Source organism: Euprymna scolopes, chromosome 8 (genome assembly GCF_053919585.1).
Source record: "Euprymna scolopes isolate OS-2025 chromosome 8, ASM5391958v1, whole genome shotgun sequence".
NCBI lineage: Eukaryota > Metazoa > Mollusca > Cephalopoda > Sepiida > Sepiolidae > Euprymna > Euprymna scolopes.
Window position 1 is genome coordinate 153,420,593 of NC_136489.1, and position 18,771 is coordinate 153,439,363.

The 18,771-nt window shown below is 28.0% G+C and overlaps 1 pseudogene; it reads left to right on the plus strand.

Moving 5' to 3' along the window:
- Nucleotides 1–17,155: 17,155 nt before the first annotated feature.
- Nucleotides 17,156–17,272, plus strand: LOC145284377 (5S ribosomal RNA; annotated as a pseudogene).
- Nucleotides 17,273–18,771: the final 1,499 nt, after the last annotated feature.

Here is an 18,771-nt window from a genome sequence, read left to right on the forward strand (position 1 = left end):
TTTTTGGAGGGGGGGTCGGTTATTTCGTGAGGCACCCATTTATAAAGTTTTTTTGTCTTTCCAATCTCTGCCAAATGATTGGAAATCGTCGTATACGTTTGGTCTAATGCAGAAGCAAGTTCTCGAACATTTGTGCGTGGATTGGTTTTGATTGAGACTCTGAATAAATAAACATTGCTATAATCGAATACTACGCTCATCATCTTGAAGACTCCACGATATTCTTTTAAACCACTATTGTGCTGCTGTGCGTTCAGTAGTACTTCCTATGCCAAACACTTCAATGATATCGCGAGCTGTTTCAGCAGCTTCTCGGCCTAGCTTGAATTAAAATAACAATATTGTGCCATGCGCTTTTTTTCCATTTTGTATTCAACGCTATGAAAAGAAGAATACTTGTTTTAAAACGGTTAAATGATTAGATAGAGCGATGAACTGTAACTAGTCTCTCATTTCTGAACAGGGTTCAAAATGGAGTCGCCAACCTGATAGGTCCTGAACTGTCATCTAAGTTTGAGCCTCTGTCCTATCGAGGAAATGTTGCATCGCTCGTCCTGTTCAATAAGTATTTTCTGGTGAATGCTCTGACGAACTACAAGCCTTTGTACAACCTCGACATAAATACCCCCGACAAAATCGACAAGTGGCTAAGTTACACCCCTACACAGTGGAGATCCCTAGATGTAAGAAAACTTTCTACTCCAATACTTTATTCCTCAGAACTGCTAGACTTTGGAACTCCCTTCTGTTTTCTCAACTGTACTGACATGCAGAAGTTCAAGTGTAATGTGAACAGACATCTTGTTGCTCGTCTTCGTTCATAATATCCCTGCAACTTATGTCCCTGATTGTAGCCCCCTACTTTAAAGTGGCACTGTGCCTTGTTTGGGGTGTAAATGGCAGTAAAACAATTTTTAAAGCGTAGAGAAATTTAGGTTGTAATTACATGAATTAAAAAATAATCAGCAATTGGAAATTTTGTGACATATCTGATGAGATGTTTATCAAAATTAAAAGGTTACATTGAAACAATAAAATGAAAAGTGAACGCTTAGTTTTAAAAGTCGAATGCCCAACGCAACAATAACTCTCTAATATGTGGATTTACATTCTTTTTTTTATATGAGATAGATTCTGAAAGTGTCTTTTAGTACAATTGGCGAAATGCAGCCACCTGGAGGTTATTTTGTTTATAATTTTGACTTTTAAGTGCTTGCCACGAACGGTAGCGGTTAGATAAGTATGACTCCTGTATCGAATGACAATTAACAATGGTGCAGCTGGTTAACAAATCACAATAGATTATGGTAGCGTATATCAATACCACAGACTACTTCTTTTTAATACAGATACAAGACAGTAAAGGAAAACAAAAGAAGAAATAGAAGAAAAATGGAGGCTACAAAGAAATGACGTACGTGTGTGAATAAGGTGAAATAGAGGTTACAAAATGATACATGTCATATATATATATATATATATATATATATATATATATATATATATATATATATATATATATATACTTGTTTATTGTTATATAAACATGCTCACATCCCGCTGCTACAAACAGCCACTTGTTTCAATGAAACAACAGATATCATCAGGCAGCGACTTGACTATTCAAATTATTGAGCACTATCTAACAACCTCGTTGAATTCACTAGTCCATTACTTTTGAATAAAAAACCCCGAGTATATATATATATATATATATATATATATATATATATATATATATATATATAGACTTATATATAATATACTGAGTTCGTGTAATTCAGTAAATGTTCATATACCAATCGGTTTTAAGCCAAAAAAGGTTGACTTAAGGATCAAGCTACAAAATTATCACATTTCATAATTGAGCATTAATATACTGTGTGCAACTGGCTGAGGGCTCCCCGTAGAAACTTCACATAACTCTGTTCTTAAATAAGGATACGAAAATTAGGCGATACATTAACATTTTAATGGGCTTTTCCGTAAGCACAACCAAGGTAAATGTTTCTCGCATGTTTTTCCCGGTATGCCCCCCCTATTTTTTCTTTTTATTCAAAAAATGCTACATTGTCAAAAGTGCGTTTATTCATAAAGTCTGAAGAAATGCTGATTTTTGAAAATTTTCAAACGATATAATGCTTGAAATTGTCGAACTGTACATTGAAACAATTGTAACATAAAATGAAATACACTTTTTGTTTCCATCAACCCCTTGTCTTGAAGTCTTGATTTTGCACACACAGTGTATATATATATATATATATATATATATATATATATATATATATATATATATATATATATATATAATGATTAAAGTAAAATTCTGTAAAGCAAAATATATACACATATATTTAAGATAAGATTTTATTGTTTGTAAACAAGCAATACATAGAAAAATATTTATTTCCTTAATCCATGGATTTTCAATAATGGCTCATATCATCAGAGGAATGAAATGCAATTAGCAAAAAGTTCAGCTATGAATAAACAAGTAATTTGCTTTCATCACATATATTAGAAATGTTATTTGAATGGTGAATAAGAGTCATAGAAAAAAGGATTTCATACAACCTGGGAAGTCCATTATCAGAATGAGTTTAATGTTTTCCGGGATATTACTGCCAGGTTGGAGGAGTAGTGATATATATTACGCATTTCAAAACGATTCCAATATTTTTCCCGATTCCGATAAAATTCCCGATTCCGATTCTTTATAAATCTCGATTTTAGCGTTACTATTATTTTAAAATCAATAAATATTTATCATTTTATCATTATTACTAGCAATGAAAGATTTTACTTTAGACAAAATCAAATAAAAAGGACAATTAAAAGAACTGTTTAGGCATCGAAAAATAGGCATAAATTTTTCCGATTCCGATACCCCCAAATCTTCCGATTTTTCCGATTCCCGATTCCGATTAATTGTCCCAACACTAATATATATATATATATACATATATATATATATATATATATATATATATATATATATATATATATATAGTTCCATTACAAAATTTCGGAATATTTTTTATGATAAAATTGAAATAAATTTACAATTCTATTTTCATTATATGATAATGTAATATATGATTTTTAACGTCAATAATGAGAGTTCAATAGAAACTTTGTTTTAATTTGAATAAAATAAAATACACATCAAGTGCGCTTGAAAGCCAAATCACAACGTAATGTTAGGAAAATAAACAAACATTTTACTTGTTTTAAATTTATCACAAATATATTTCGGAGGTATATTCCATCTTCAGTGTGTTGTTTTGTTTCTGTTTGTGTGAAATATTTCTGGGATTGTACTTTAAACCCTTCTTTCGACAAATTGGCAGATTTCTTTATAGACTATGGGGCTGGGCCGTTCGATTTGAAATGGAATCTGATCTATTGAATCCCCTTAAACTGAAATATTCTTAAGCAAGGTATGAACACCACTACCCTGTCACTTGTGTCCAATACTTTCCAATATGTATTTACAGACGTCAATATATATGTGATGTGAATTGATATGCCGTAAAACAAAGAAATAACACCAATATATACGCATGTGCATATACAGCTTATTGAACGTATATTCATCGCACAGAATACGTACTGTCTGGTAAGACATGTACATGCATTCAACACAGGTGTATAAACATTATATACACAGGAACGTATTTGTCCATTTACACGTACGGGTATATTAGTAATACTACAAACTACCTGGAAAATATACCCGGCCAACCAAGAGCAAGAGAGATGCAAACAATGCCAGTTAAAGTTACTGCTAGTATCTTAAAATGATCTCTCGGATGGAACGCGTGAAATAGCGGGCCAAGTGTTATATTGCTGGTCCTGGGGAAAAAAAACACTGGGTACCTAATCATAGGCATTTATGAATGTTTGTAAATAGAAAAATGTTTGGATGACAAAAGATTGGTATCGAAACGTATTAATCAGTTAAGGGAGATAAAATATTTATGTTAACAAATTATATAATTATTTTGGAATGTTAAACATTAACAAAAAGTGTCGATAATAGATCAAAACAAAAGCAAAATTATTTAGTTATGACGTAAGAGAGGGAGTATTAAATATAGTCACGTAGTCAGACAGAGGGATTTAGTTGGATTTCAGGAAGGAGTTAGCTAGAGACTAGGGGATATAGCGGACGGTAATAATGGTCTTTCTAAGCCTTGGAATCTCTTGGGCGCAGGAAATAGCAAGAAGGTAGAGTTAAGGAAACCCTTCAACTTCGAAGTCGGAGGACTATTCAGAAATAAAATTTGCATAAATATATAACCAGAATGTCGATTGTCGTTCCTTCTGATGAATCTTTATAGCAACTTTTACTTACACGTCAATCAAGACAAACCACTGGACGAAAGTATGTTCCCCTTTTGGCCTGAATAGTAATCCCATGTTATCTATCGTTTCTTTTAAAAGAATTATCCATGTGCAATATTCTCTAGTTTGTTGAACTGAACATACACTTATAAATATATGTGCACAGGCACTAACAATAAACAATCACATGTGTATATAAACTCCATTATATATGCAGACACTCATACAAATATCTATACCTGTCATATTAATAACTGTGTATTTCGGATACACTTACCCCGCTATGCCACGTAAAGTTGCATCTGGTAAGGTGTTCCAATTCTAGTAAAACTAAAATGATGAGGACATTGTAAATATTACAAAAATGTAGAGACATATGTATATGTATGTGTATACACACAGCGTTGTGAAAACGCATTTACTTGTACTTGAAATATAAACATCCAAGTGTCTTCAATTATTTTCCAGACATTTTTGTACAGGCATTAAAATGTGTCGCCTACTCTCGTAAATTCAGTATGTTTTAGCTATACATCCTATCAGATCATTAGCCAGATTTTATGATTTAATGTTTAAATGAACAGCACAGCACGAATTGGAATACATCCTTCAAAAACCTGATTGTCAAATCCAATCTGGACATTAGGATTATTTAGAAAAAACAATATGCAAAAAAATTCTATTTTAAACTTGGAAAAATCCCACAGAAACGTAATGAATGCTTCCGACTGCTTTTAGACCATTTTGCATGAATCGAGCATCAGTTTTTGAGTGACATAAGAGATTCAAGAAAGGCAGGGAGTCTGTAAGGGCTGTTGAGACGTGTAGGAGGATGAAGGAAGTCAGAACATCAGAGTTGATTGGCCAAATAAAGAATTTCATGGATAAGGAATGCCGTGTTTGTATAGAGACATTAAGTTTGATGTGAATGTGATAATTGCACTCATAATTATTGCAAGGAAGATTTGTGCGAATGCATCAATTCTCAGTTCCACCTGTTTGACCAAGATGGGTATGAAAACAATTCTTTACCCTCTTTATAAACCGGACCTTGCTCTACGTGACTTTTGGTTATTCTTTAAACTCAAATAAAACCTTCGAAACTGTCGTTATTTGACAATGGAGGAGATGAAAGAGGCTGTGGCAAGGATCATTGATACGTTCACACAAGAGGACTTCCGTGGGGCCTTCCAGAAGTTCTTAGAACGATACAATAACTGCATTGCAGTCAGGAGAGATTACTTCGAAGGAGACTAGAGTTTCATGTGCATACTATGAAAGTGCCCATACGCAAAAAGTCTGGGAACTTATTTAAGGCAGCTCGTACGTACACACACGTATATACATACAATGCATCGGACATGGGGGTAAACGAACGTAATCGTACTAAATGTCGAGACATACCTCCAATCTCTGGTCCCCCCTCCCCAATCTTTTACAAAAAAACACCCGTCTAGCTGAATCCACTGTCAAAAACTTTCCCCACTCTTTATCTATGCCTAAATCAAAACGTAGATTCCATGAACAAAACTTCTTTCTTAGAACTGCACGCCTGTGGAACTCTGTGTTCCGTCTACCTGCTTCCCTCCTGACTACAACTTGGATGTCTTCAAGTCCAACGTAAACAAATTCCTGATGAACCGCCCCCCTTAAGTAGACACTTTAAATGTCCACACTAACGTACTGTACATACAATAACCCTTATCCCTGAGTGGCTTCCGGGCCTTGATAAGTGGTGACCACCTCGTAAAAAAAATCCCACGTGTGTATAGGCATACACCGCGTTGTACACGTGCTTATATCTACGTGCTTGTACAAAATGTAGAGATATGTGTAAATACACATATAAATACACGCATACGTACATAAAAACACGCGTGTACACACAAACATGCGAGCATATACACACATACCTGTTTTTCAAGCATAAAGATTATATCACATGAAAGCAGGCTTGTGTCATTGAGTGCATGCACGGAATCGCACAATAAAAATGAATGTTTTGTAAATAGGTTACGTTTGAAAGAAACTGCGTAAAAGAGAAAGAAAGCATAGAATATGAAAGAAATAAGAAAAAGGAAAGGAAGATGGCTTGTTTGAACGGAAATAGGTTATCAATTTTAGGCAACGAATAAAAGATACACTAATAAATAGATCATTTTGATTAACATGAGATAAGCAGGAAAAAATAACGTAAAAAAGATGGCGAGGCAAATAAAAGAGAGATAAAGTTAATTGGAGTAAAAAAAAAAAATGAATAACCGAAATAGGAACTAACGCTGCAGCTTTACAATGAATCACTAATTACAGTAAATGAAGCGAAATATGAAATAAAAAAAAACAAAACAAAACAAAAAAATCTAATATAAACTTTGTATTAGTCACACTCACTCTCCTTGCTCTCCCTGCCGTGCAAGAAAATTACTTACGCCTGAAAGTATCCTGTAGCTCTATAAAGGCACCATTCGCCCATGTATAGAGTACTCTTGTCACATTTGGGCTTGTGCATCTGCTGCTTGTCTCTCACTCCTAGACAGGGTTCAAAAGAGAGTCGCCAACCGGATAGCTCCTGAACCATCAGCTAGGCTTCAGGCTCTGTCCCATCGACGAGATGTTGCATCCCTCTGCCTGTTCTACAAATACTTTAATGGTGAATGCTCTGACGAACTGCCGTGTGTGTACCTCCTCGACGTGACTACACCCGACAAACCCGACACGCAACTAAGTCCCACCCCTTTAAAGTAGAGATCCCTAGGTGTAAGAAAGCCTTTTACTCCAATAGTTTCTTCCACAGAACTGCAAGTCTTTGGAATTCCCTTCCGGGATTCTGCTTTCCTAACTGTACTGATATGCAGAAGTTCAAGTGTAATGTGAACAAACATCTTTCTACTCATCTCCCCTCATAATGCCTCCGCAAATTATGTCCCCGATAGTAGCCCCTACTTCAAAGTGGCACTGTGTCTTGTTTGGGGTGAAAATTGAAAAAAAAAGAAAAAACAAAAACAATTTCTTCTCATTTTGAGTGTTCGTTAGTATAGACTCGTGGCGTAACGGATAAAGTGCTTGGTGAGATCAATATAAAGTTACTGGTCGAAGAGTCGATTAATAGTGCGGCCGATAGGAACAGTTGCGACTTATTAAGACTTCTACTAAGTCACCGAAGTTAAGCAACATTAAGCCTGGTTAGTACTTGATGAGTGACCATTTGGGAATTCTAGGCGCTGTATGTGCTCTCCGCTTATCTCGGCATTTGTTTCCAGCTGTCCTGAACATACACTCCAGTTGCCACTGGTATTTAACAATGTCGACTCAGGAGAGGTGTGCTTAGAGACTGCGTTGCTTCTTTCACAATAATTTCACGCGCAGACACCCCTTTGTGGGTATCCATAGTCTGTTTAAGACTGAAGGAGCCTGTTGTTATTGTTGTTTGTTCCAAATTACATACAGATCGACAAGACAAACCTTAAGATGGTCGGAGGGTGCATTGAGTGAAAAGTTGTGCAAATAGCGCTCAATATGCGTGTAAAAGTCTGAAAAAAATCCAAATAATACAAATTATAAATCATCATCGCAAATATTAGAAGTTTAATAAAAACTCTTATAAAATAGGATAACGTTTAAAAGAAAGCGGAAAAAGACAAAGAAAGGGAAAAACACGACGGCAAGTAATGATAAAGAAATCAAGGTAATCGTTCAAATAAAACAAAAAAGTGACAGAAATATGGAAAATAAAAGAAAAACGAAAAATGTAACAATTTTGAGAAACAATAAAATTATGCATAAATAAGACAAATAAATAAAATTATGCATAAATAAGACAAATAAATAAAAGTATGCATAAATAAGACAAATAAATAAAAGTATGCATAAATAAGACAAATAAATAAAATTATGCATAAATAAGACAAATAAATAAAATTATGCATAAATAAGACAAATAAATAAAATTATGCATAAATAAGACAAATAAATAAAATTATGCATAAATAAGACAAATAAATAAAAGTATGCATAAATAAGACAAATAAATAAAAGTATGCATAAATAAGACAAACAAATAAAATTATGCATAAATAAGACAAATAAATAAAATTATGCATAAATAAGACAAATAAATAAAATTATGCATAAATAAGACAAATAAATAAAATTATGCATAAATAAGACAAATAAATAAAAGTATGCATAAATAAGACAAATAAATAAAAGTATGCATAAATAAGACAAACAAATAAAATTATGCATAAATAAGACAAATAAATAAAATTATGCATAAATAAGACAAATAAATAAAATTATGCATGAATAAGACAAATAAATAAAAGTATGCATAAATAAGACAAATAAATAAAATTATGCATGAATAAGACAAATAAATAAAATTATGCATGAATAAGACAAATAAATAAAATTATGCATAAATAAGACAAATAAATAAAATTATTCATGAATAAGACAAATAAATAAAATTATGCATAAATAAGACAAATAAATAAAATTATGCATGAATAAGACAAATAAATAAAAGTATGCATAAATAAGACACATAAATAAAATTATGCATAAATAAGACAAATAAATAAAATTATGCATAAATAAGACAAATAAATAAAATTATTCATGAATAAGACAAATAAATAAAATTATGCATAAATAAGACAAATAAATAAAATTATGCATAAATAAGACACATAAATAAAATTATGCATAAATAAGACACATAAATAAAATTATGCATAAATGAGACAAATAAATTAAATTATGCATAAATGAGACAAATAAATTAAATTATGCATAAATAAGACAAATAAATAAAATTATGCATGAATAAGGCAAATAAATAAAATTATGCATAAATAAGAGAAATAAATAAAATTATGCATAAATAAGACAAATAAATAAAAGTATGCATGAATAAGACAAATAAATAAAATTATGCATAAATAAGACAAATAAATAAAATTATGCATAAATAAGACAAATAAATAAAAGTATGCATAAATAAGACAAATAAATAAAAGTATGCATAAATAAGACAAATAAATAAAATTATGCATGAATAAGACAAATAAATAAAATTATGCATAAATAAGACAAATAAATAAAATTATGCATGAATAAGACAAATAAATAAAATTATGCATAAATAAGACAAATAAATAAAATTATGCATAAATAAGACAAATAAATAAAATTATGCATGAATAAGACAAATAAATAAAATTATGCATAAATAAGACAAATAAATAAAATTATGCATAAATAAGACAAATAAATAAAATTATGCATAAATAAGACAAATAAATAAAATTATGCATAAATAAGACAAATAAATAAAATTATGCATGAATAAGACAAATAAATAAAATTATGCATAAATAAGACAAATAAATAAAATTATGCATGAATAAGACAAATAAATAAAATTATGCATGAATAAGACAAATAAATAAAATTATGCATAAATAAGACAAATAAATAAAATTATTCATGAATAAGACAAATAAATAAAATTATGCATAAATAAGACAAATAAATAAAATTATGCATGAATAAGACAAATAAATAAAAGTATGCATAAATAAGACACATAAATAAAATTATGCATAAATAAGACAAATAAATAAAATTATGCATAAATAAGACAAATAAATAAAATTATTCATGAATAAGACAAATAAATAAAATTATGCATAAATAAGACAAATAAATAAAATTATGCATAAATAAGACACATAAATAAAATTATGCATAAATAAGACACATAAATAAAATTATGCATAAATGAGACAAATAAATTAAATTATGCATAAATGAGACAAATAAATTAAATTATGCATAAATAAGACAAATAAATAAAATTATGCATGAATAAGGCAAATAAATAAAATTATGCATAAATAAGAGAAATAAATAAAATTATGCATGAATAAGACAAATAAATAAAAGTATGCATAAATAAGACAAATAAATAAAATTATGCATAAATAAGACAAATAAATTAAATTATGCATAAATAAGACAAATAAATAAAAGTATGCATAAATAAGACAAATAAATAAAATTATGCATAAATAAGACAAATAAATAAAATTATGCATAAATAAGAGAAATAAATAAAATTATGCATTAATAAGACGAATAAATAAAATCATGCATAAATAAGACAAATAAATAAAATTATTCATGAATAAGACAAATAAATAAAAGTATGCATAAATAAGACAAATAAATAAAATTATTCATGAATAAGACACATAAATAAAACTATGCATAAATAAGACAAATAAATAAAATTAGGCATAAATAAGACAAATAAATAAAAGTATGCATAAATAAGACACATAAATAAAATCATGCATGAAACACCGACTAAAAAGGTGTCACTAACTAGAAATAAAAAAAACGAGAAAGCTTATTTTTTCAAAAAAGAAAGCAAAGAATGTGAAAATAGCGGATTGAAATTGACAACTTGTGAAAAATAAAAATAAATAAAAGTGACGCAAAAAATACCAGAACAAAGACAGAATTAAAATTAAAAGGAATAAAAATTATTTGTTAAAAGCAAATCAACAGAACTAATAAAAACGCAATAAGAACAAACAAATCAAGCAAAACTGTATAATATTAAATAACGGAAAGCGAGAAAACAGAACAAAAACCTTAAAAATGATAAAGTGAGCAAAATCTGATTGTAAAAAAGAAAGAAAATATAGTTTATTTAGAAAAACTGAATTACGATTCTGATCATTATATGCATGAATATACCTTTATTATGTGGATAGAACGTTCATATAACAGACCCGTTAGGAAATGGTCAAGCATTGCTTGATGATATTCAACCACAACCTCTGCAGGATATATCCCTATAATCTTACAGACTGACGGATATAAACAATAGGAAAGCATTCACACCCGATAGTATCCTGTAACTCTACAATGCCACCATTCGCCCATGCACGTAGTTTCTCCCTCTTGGATTGGGTCCAAAAATCTAATAGTCAACTTAGCTTCAACCCCTGTCCCATCGCCGCAATGTTGCATCCCTGTGCATGTTTTACAAGTGTTTTAATAAAATGTGCTCTGATGGACGTATTGCACTTGTGCCCCCTCGACGTGCATATCCCCGAAAAACACACTTAGCAGCAAAATCACAGCCCTTCACTGTTGAGGTTATCTAAATGCCGAAAAGTTTCCTACGTTAAAAGCTACTGCCTTAGAAATAGCTAGACTTTGGAATTCCTTCCCTGCTACTTGTTTCTCTAAAAGTTAAAATATAACGTAAACCAACATCTTAAGTTTTCTTATGCATGGTACCAATTAGTAACCCCTTACGCTCAAGTGGCAATAAGCCTTGTTTGGAGTAAAGGTGATATATATATATATATATATATATATATATATATATATATATATATATATATAAGTGACATTTTCTTAGTGTGCAGAACCGTTTGCACCAAACAATACTGTCAAATTTTGGTCTGTCGGCTCATACATATAAGAGATTGGGACATGTGCGACGAATTAAATTTAGTTTTCAATTGGTAAAAATCGCTACTAAAGGGTCGAAATTGAAGCAGTAGAAGTTGACATGCGTAAGTTTACTAAACGTGTATTTTCCACGCATGCGCAAATATACATTTAAATAGCGTTCAAGTGTTGTTTTTTATTTAATTTTCGATCTCTGTATGTCCTTGGGTCATATGTTAGCGAAAATTGCTGGAGAGTTAAATGTTTTTGTTTCGATTCTAGTTGATGGCACTATAGTCATATTTTCTTATTATTAGATGTTGTGTTTAATTAATGACTTAATAGAGAATTGCTTCTGTAATAATATATTATTACGAAGTTTACAAAAAACAATATATACAAAAATTAATATATACAATAGTGTATACAAAAATTAATATATACAAAAATAATATATACAATCAATAGTGTATATAAAAATAACATATACAAAAAATAATATATACAAAAAATAATATATACAAAAATAATATATGCAAAAAATAATATATACAAAAATAATATATACAATCAATAGTGTATATAAAATAACATATACAAAAATAATATATACAAAAAATAATATATACAAAAATAATATATACAAAAATAATATATACAAAAAATAATATATACAAAAATAATATATACAAAAATAATATATAGAAAAATAATATATACAAAAATAATATATACAAAAATAATATATACAAAAATAATATATACAAAAATAGTATATACAAAAATAATATATACAAAAATCTTATATACAAAAATAATATATACAAAAATAATATATATAAAAATCTTATATACAAAAATAATATATACAAAAAAAATATATACAAAAATAATATATACAAAAATAATATATACAAAAATAATATATACAAAAATCTTATATACAAAAATAATATATACAAAAATAATATATACAAAAAATAATATATACAAAAATAATATATACAAAAATAATATATACAAAAATAATATATACAAAAATAATATATACAAAAATAATATATACAAAAATAATATATACAAAAATCTTATATACAAAAATAATATATACAAAAAAAATATATACAAAAAATAATATATACAAAAATAATATATACAAAAATAATATATACAAAAATAATATATACAAAAAATAATATATACAAAAATAATATATACAAAAATAGTATATACAAAAATAATATATACAAAAATCTTATATACAAAAATAATATATACAAAAATAATATATACAAAAAAAATATATACAAAAATAATATATACAAAAATAATATATACAAAAATAATATATACAAAAATCTTATATACAAAAATAATATATACAAAAATAATATATACAAAAACTAATATATACAAAAATAATATATACAAAAATAATATATAAAAAAATAATATATACAAAAAATGATATATACAAAAATAATATATACAAAAATAGTATATACAAAAATAATATATACAAAAATAATATATACAAAAATAATATATACAAAAATAATATATACAAAATAACATATACAAAAAATAAGATATGCAAAAAATAATATATACAAACATAATATATACAAAAAACAATATATATATATAAAATAATATACTCAGAATACTATATGCAACAAATAATATACTCAAAACATAATATACACAAAAATAATATATACAAAAATAATATATACAAAAATAATATATACAAAAAATAATATATGCACAAATAATATATACAAACATCATATATTATATATAAGTTATTAATATATAATATATTAATATATTATATATTCATATATTATTTGACAAAAAAATAAAATATTATATTCAAGTATATTTTATGACAAAGCAACAACAAACTACTTGCTAGTTCAAAACAAATGGAAAGGAATTTGAAAACAGATAGGTAAAATGGTAATAGGAAAAACAGAAATCAAAATGTTTAAAAATGCAAACTATAATTAATGTATACAAAAGGAAAAAAAACAGAAAGGAATACAAAATTATAAAATTAAAAAAAAACTATGAAATTAAAGAAATGCACACTATAAACATAAAAAAGCAAACTATAAAAGTAAAAAAAGCCAACTATAAAAGTAAAAAATGCAAACAATAAAGGTATTAATGGAAAAAAAGAAATAAAACAAAAAGAAATACAAAATTATAAAAGTAAAAAAAGCAAACTATAAAATTAAAAGAGAAAACTATAAAATTAAAAAAAATGCAAACTATAAAATTAAAAAAATGCAAACTATAAAAGTAAAAAATGTAAACTATAAAAGTAAAAAATGCAAACTATTAAAGTAAAAAAAGAAATAAAACAGAAATAAATACAAAATAATAAAATGAAAAAAAGCAAACTATAAAAGTAAAAAAGCAAACTATAAAATTAAAAAAAGCAAACTATAAAATTTTAAAAAAGCAAACTATAAAATTTAAAAAAGCAAACTATAAAATTAAAAAAAGCAAACTATAAAATTTTAAAAAAGCAAACTATAAAATTTAAAAAAGCAAACTATAAAATTAAAAAAAAATATAAAATTTAAAAAAGCAAACTATAAAATTAAAAAAAAAACTATAAAATTTAAAAAAGCAAACTATAAAATTTAAAAAAAGCAAACTATAAAATTAAAAAAAGCAAACTATAAAATTAAAAAAAAACTATAAAATTTAAAAAAGCAAACTATAAAATTTTAAAAAAGCAAAATATAAAATTTAAAAAAAGCAAACTATAAAATTTTAAAAAAGCAAACTATAAAATTTAAAAAAAGCAAACTATAAAATTTTAAAAAAGCAAACTATAAAAGTAAAAAAGCAAACTATAAAATTAAAAAAAGCAAACTATAAAATTTTAAAAAAGCAAACTATAAAATTTAAAAAAGCAAACTATAAAATTAAAAAAAAACTATAAAATTTAAAAAAGCAAACTATAAAATTAAAAAAAAACTATAAAATTTAAAAAAGCAAACTATAAAATTTAAAAAAAGCAAACTATAAAATTAAAAAAAGCAAACTATAAAATTAAAAAAAAACTATAAAATTTAAAAAAGCAAACTATAAAATTTTAAAAAAGCAAAATATAAAATTTAAAAAAAGCAAACTATAAAATTTTAAAAAAGCAAACTATAAAATTTAAAAAAGCAAACTATAAAATTAAAAAACGCAAACTATAAAATTAAAAAAAAACTATAAAATTTAAAAAAAGCAAACTATAAAATTTTAAAAAAGCAAACTATAAAATTTAAAAAAGCAAACTATAGAATTTAAAAAAAGCAAACTATAAAATTTAAAAAATACAAACTATAAAACTAAAAAAAGCAAACTATAAAACTAAAAAAGCAAACTATAAAATTTAACAAAAAGCAAACTATAAAATTTTAAAAAAGCAAACTATAAAATTAAAAAAAGCTAACTATAAAATTAAAAAAAGCTAACTATAAAAGTAAAAAAGCTAACTATAAAAGTAGAAAGAGCAAACTATAAAAGTAAAAAAGCTAACTATAAAAGTAAAAAAGCTAACTATAAAAGTAAAAAAGCAAACTATAAAATTTTTAAAAAGCTAACTATAAAATTAAAAAAAGCTAACTATAAAAGTAAAAAAGCTAACTATAAAAGTAGAAAGAGCAAACTATAAAAGTAAAAAAGCTAACTATAAAATTTAAAAAAAAAAAACTATAAAATTTAAAAAAAGCAAACTATAAAAGTAAAAAAAGCTAACTATGAAAGTAAAAAAATGAAAACCATAAAGGTATTAATGTAAAAAAAGAAATAAAAAAGAAAAATATACAAAATTATAAAAATAAAAAAGCAAACTATAAAAGTAAAAAGAAATGAAAAAAGAAAGAGATACATATTTTAAAAAGTGAAAATAAAAACGACGAAAAGAATTTATAGAAAAGCAAATTAAACAAAAATTGAAAAAAGAAAACAATATATATGTTATTAAATATGCATTAATGAGTAGTATTTCGGTCAGCTCTTCCAGTTACAGGTGAGAATTGTCTGAAGATAGCGGTTTCAATCCTATCCAAAGCCGGCCAGAGACGGACTTGGCAAAAAGCATGGTGAGACGACAACAACTACGGATGGCAGTGAGTGCTGAGAATGCAGTTAGGAGATTTGGAGCTCCTTTCCCGTCGCGGTTACCACCTGATGAAGGCCGGAGAAATAATTGGCCGAAACGTCGTGAAACAACAATTGATGAGGCTAATAGTCCGCAATTAATAATTTAATAAGGGAAGAATAAAACAAGAAAAAATAAAAAAATGTTGTTGAACATGGAAGAAGATTGTTTAAATTCAAACGACATATTGAAAAAGAAAATAAGTAAAAAAACAAAAACAACAGTAAAAGAAAGGGAGATATTAAAAAGAAAGGGAAGATAACTCTATTTTATACTTGAACGGATTATTTTAATGGCCGAAATCTGTCGATCATCACACTACATTTAGAATCCTTCTTATTGCGAATTTCGAGTCGGCTTGATTATAAGAAGAAACGGACCGTTCGAACTTTAATCTGAACGGCATGGCTAAATACAATAATGGGTTCAAATAAAGATCTGTTATTTGAGAGATTAAACTGATCATAATTAATAACTCTAATATCGGTTTCAAATTTAAAAGTATTTTCTTAATCTCTTGCACTTAATATGAATAGCAACTCATCCACTTCCTAAAAGAACTCTACATAGTGGATTAATTGATTTTTGTAAAAGAAAAACCCAACCCTAACATGACCTATCATTATTACTTGTTTTCTGATACCGCAAATAAAAACGATTTAGCAATTGTTATTAAACTAGTTAAACTTGATACCTTTTAGTAATGTTCGTTACCTATGAAATTTGCAGTATGACTTCGAACAAAATGAACCCACTTATCACGATAGTTTAGCCAATTCCAACAGTATAGGGAGTGGCATAACAGTATAAAATCTTACGCATATTTTTCTTCGTCTTTCTCTTGATCAAATCTTCACTACATGCCTTTACACAGTCCGATAACTGGGTAACGTTGCAAAGCCACTTTTCTTCCTTTTTATACAGAATGGGTATGTAAACATTAAACTTTTTTTTAATGGGTATGTTAACATTAAACTTTTTAATCGGTATGTTAACATTAAACTTTTTTAATGGGTATGTTAACATTAAACTTTTTTTAATGGGTATGTTAACATTAAACCTTTTTTAATGGGTATGTTAACATTAAACCTTTTTTAATGGGTATATTAACATTAAACTTTTCTTCTGATACCTTCATTCCTTATATAATATATGTAATATATATACGGCATAATCGCGTTGACACACCGGTTCTCGTCAGATCACAGAAGTTAAGCAACGTTGAGCCTGGTTAGTACCAGATGGGAGATCATTTAGGAATTCTAGGCGCCGTATGTGCTCTCTGCTTATCTCGGCATTTGTTTCAAGTTGTCTTGTGCACACTTCACTTGCCGCTGGTATTTAACATTGTCGACCCAGGAGATGCGTGGTTAAGTTAAGCAACATTGAGCCTTGTTAATAGCAGATGGGTGACCATTTAGAAATTCTAGGCACCGTATGTGCTCTCTGCTTATCTCGGCATTTGTTTCAAGTTGTCTTGTACACAGTTCACTTGCCGCTGGTATTTAACATTGTCGACCCAGGAGATGGGTGGTTGGAGATTGCGCACCTCCTGCCACAAAAATTTCACGCGCAGGCACCCATAGTCTGTTAAAGACTGAAGGAGCCCATTTATTTTATAATGTGGGAAAAACGAATGAACACATAACAAAGATAATGGCGGAAACCCTAGAGGAAGACCTCCAGTCTGTAGTGAAATGGAGTAAAAAATGGATGGCAACGTTCAATGCTGTATGCAATAAGGATTAGGACAGGTGGGACGAATTAAATTTGGTTTTAGGCGGTAACAAATGCTACTAAAGGGTCAAATATAAACAGTAGAAGTTGGCAGATGTAAATTTACTAAACGCGTATTTTCTATGCATGCGAAAATAAACATTTAAACAGCGTTCAAGTGTATTTTTTAAATTTCTATATCTGTATGCCCTTAGATCATATGGTAGCGAAATTGCTGATGGCGCTGAAGTCATATTTTTCTAAAATTTTTGAAATGCTTATAATATAGATTATTATTATTATTATTATTATTATTATTATTATTAATATTATTATTATTATTATATTAGATGGAACAGATAAATCGAGGGCATTGCCATGGCTGCTGCGGAGAAGGTGGGCTCTCTCTACCGTGCTAGAAAGTTACATACGCGTGAAAATAGCCTACACTTCTACAAGACCACAATTCATCAATGTATGGAGTAGTGTTTCCACATGTGGGCTAATGCATCTGCTACGAGTCTCTCACTCCTGGAAGGTGTTCAAAAGAGAGTCACCAACTTAATAGGTCCTGAACTGTTATCTAAGCTTCAACCTCTGTCCCATCAACGAAATATTGCATCCCCCTAATTGTTTTACAAATATTTTAATAGTGGATGCTCCGGCGAACTATAAATCCTTGTATCTCCTCGACGTAAATACCCTCGACAAACCCGACATGCAGCAAAATCCGACCCCTACACAGTAGAGATCCCTAGATGTAAGAAAACCTTTTACTCCAATAGTTTCTTCTCCAGAACTTCTAGACTTTGAAACTCTCTTCCGGGATTCTGCTTTCCCAACTGTACTGACATGCTGAAGTTTAAGTGTAATGTAAACAAACATCTTGCTGCTGAACTCCCTACATAGTATCCCTGCAACTTATGTTCCTGATAGTACATAAAAGTGGCAATGTACTTTGGGGTGAAAATGTAATACAACTTTTTTTTTTCTTAGAACTGCACGCCTGTGGAACTCTGTTCCGTCTGCCTGCTTCCCTCCGGACTACAACTTGGATGTCT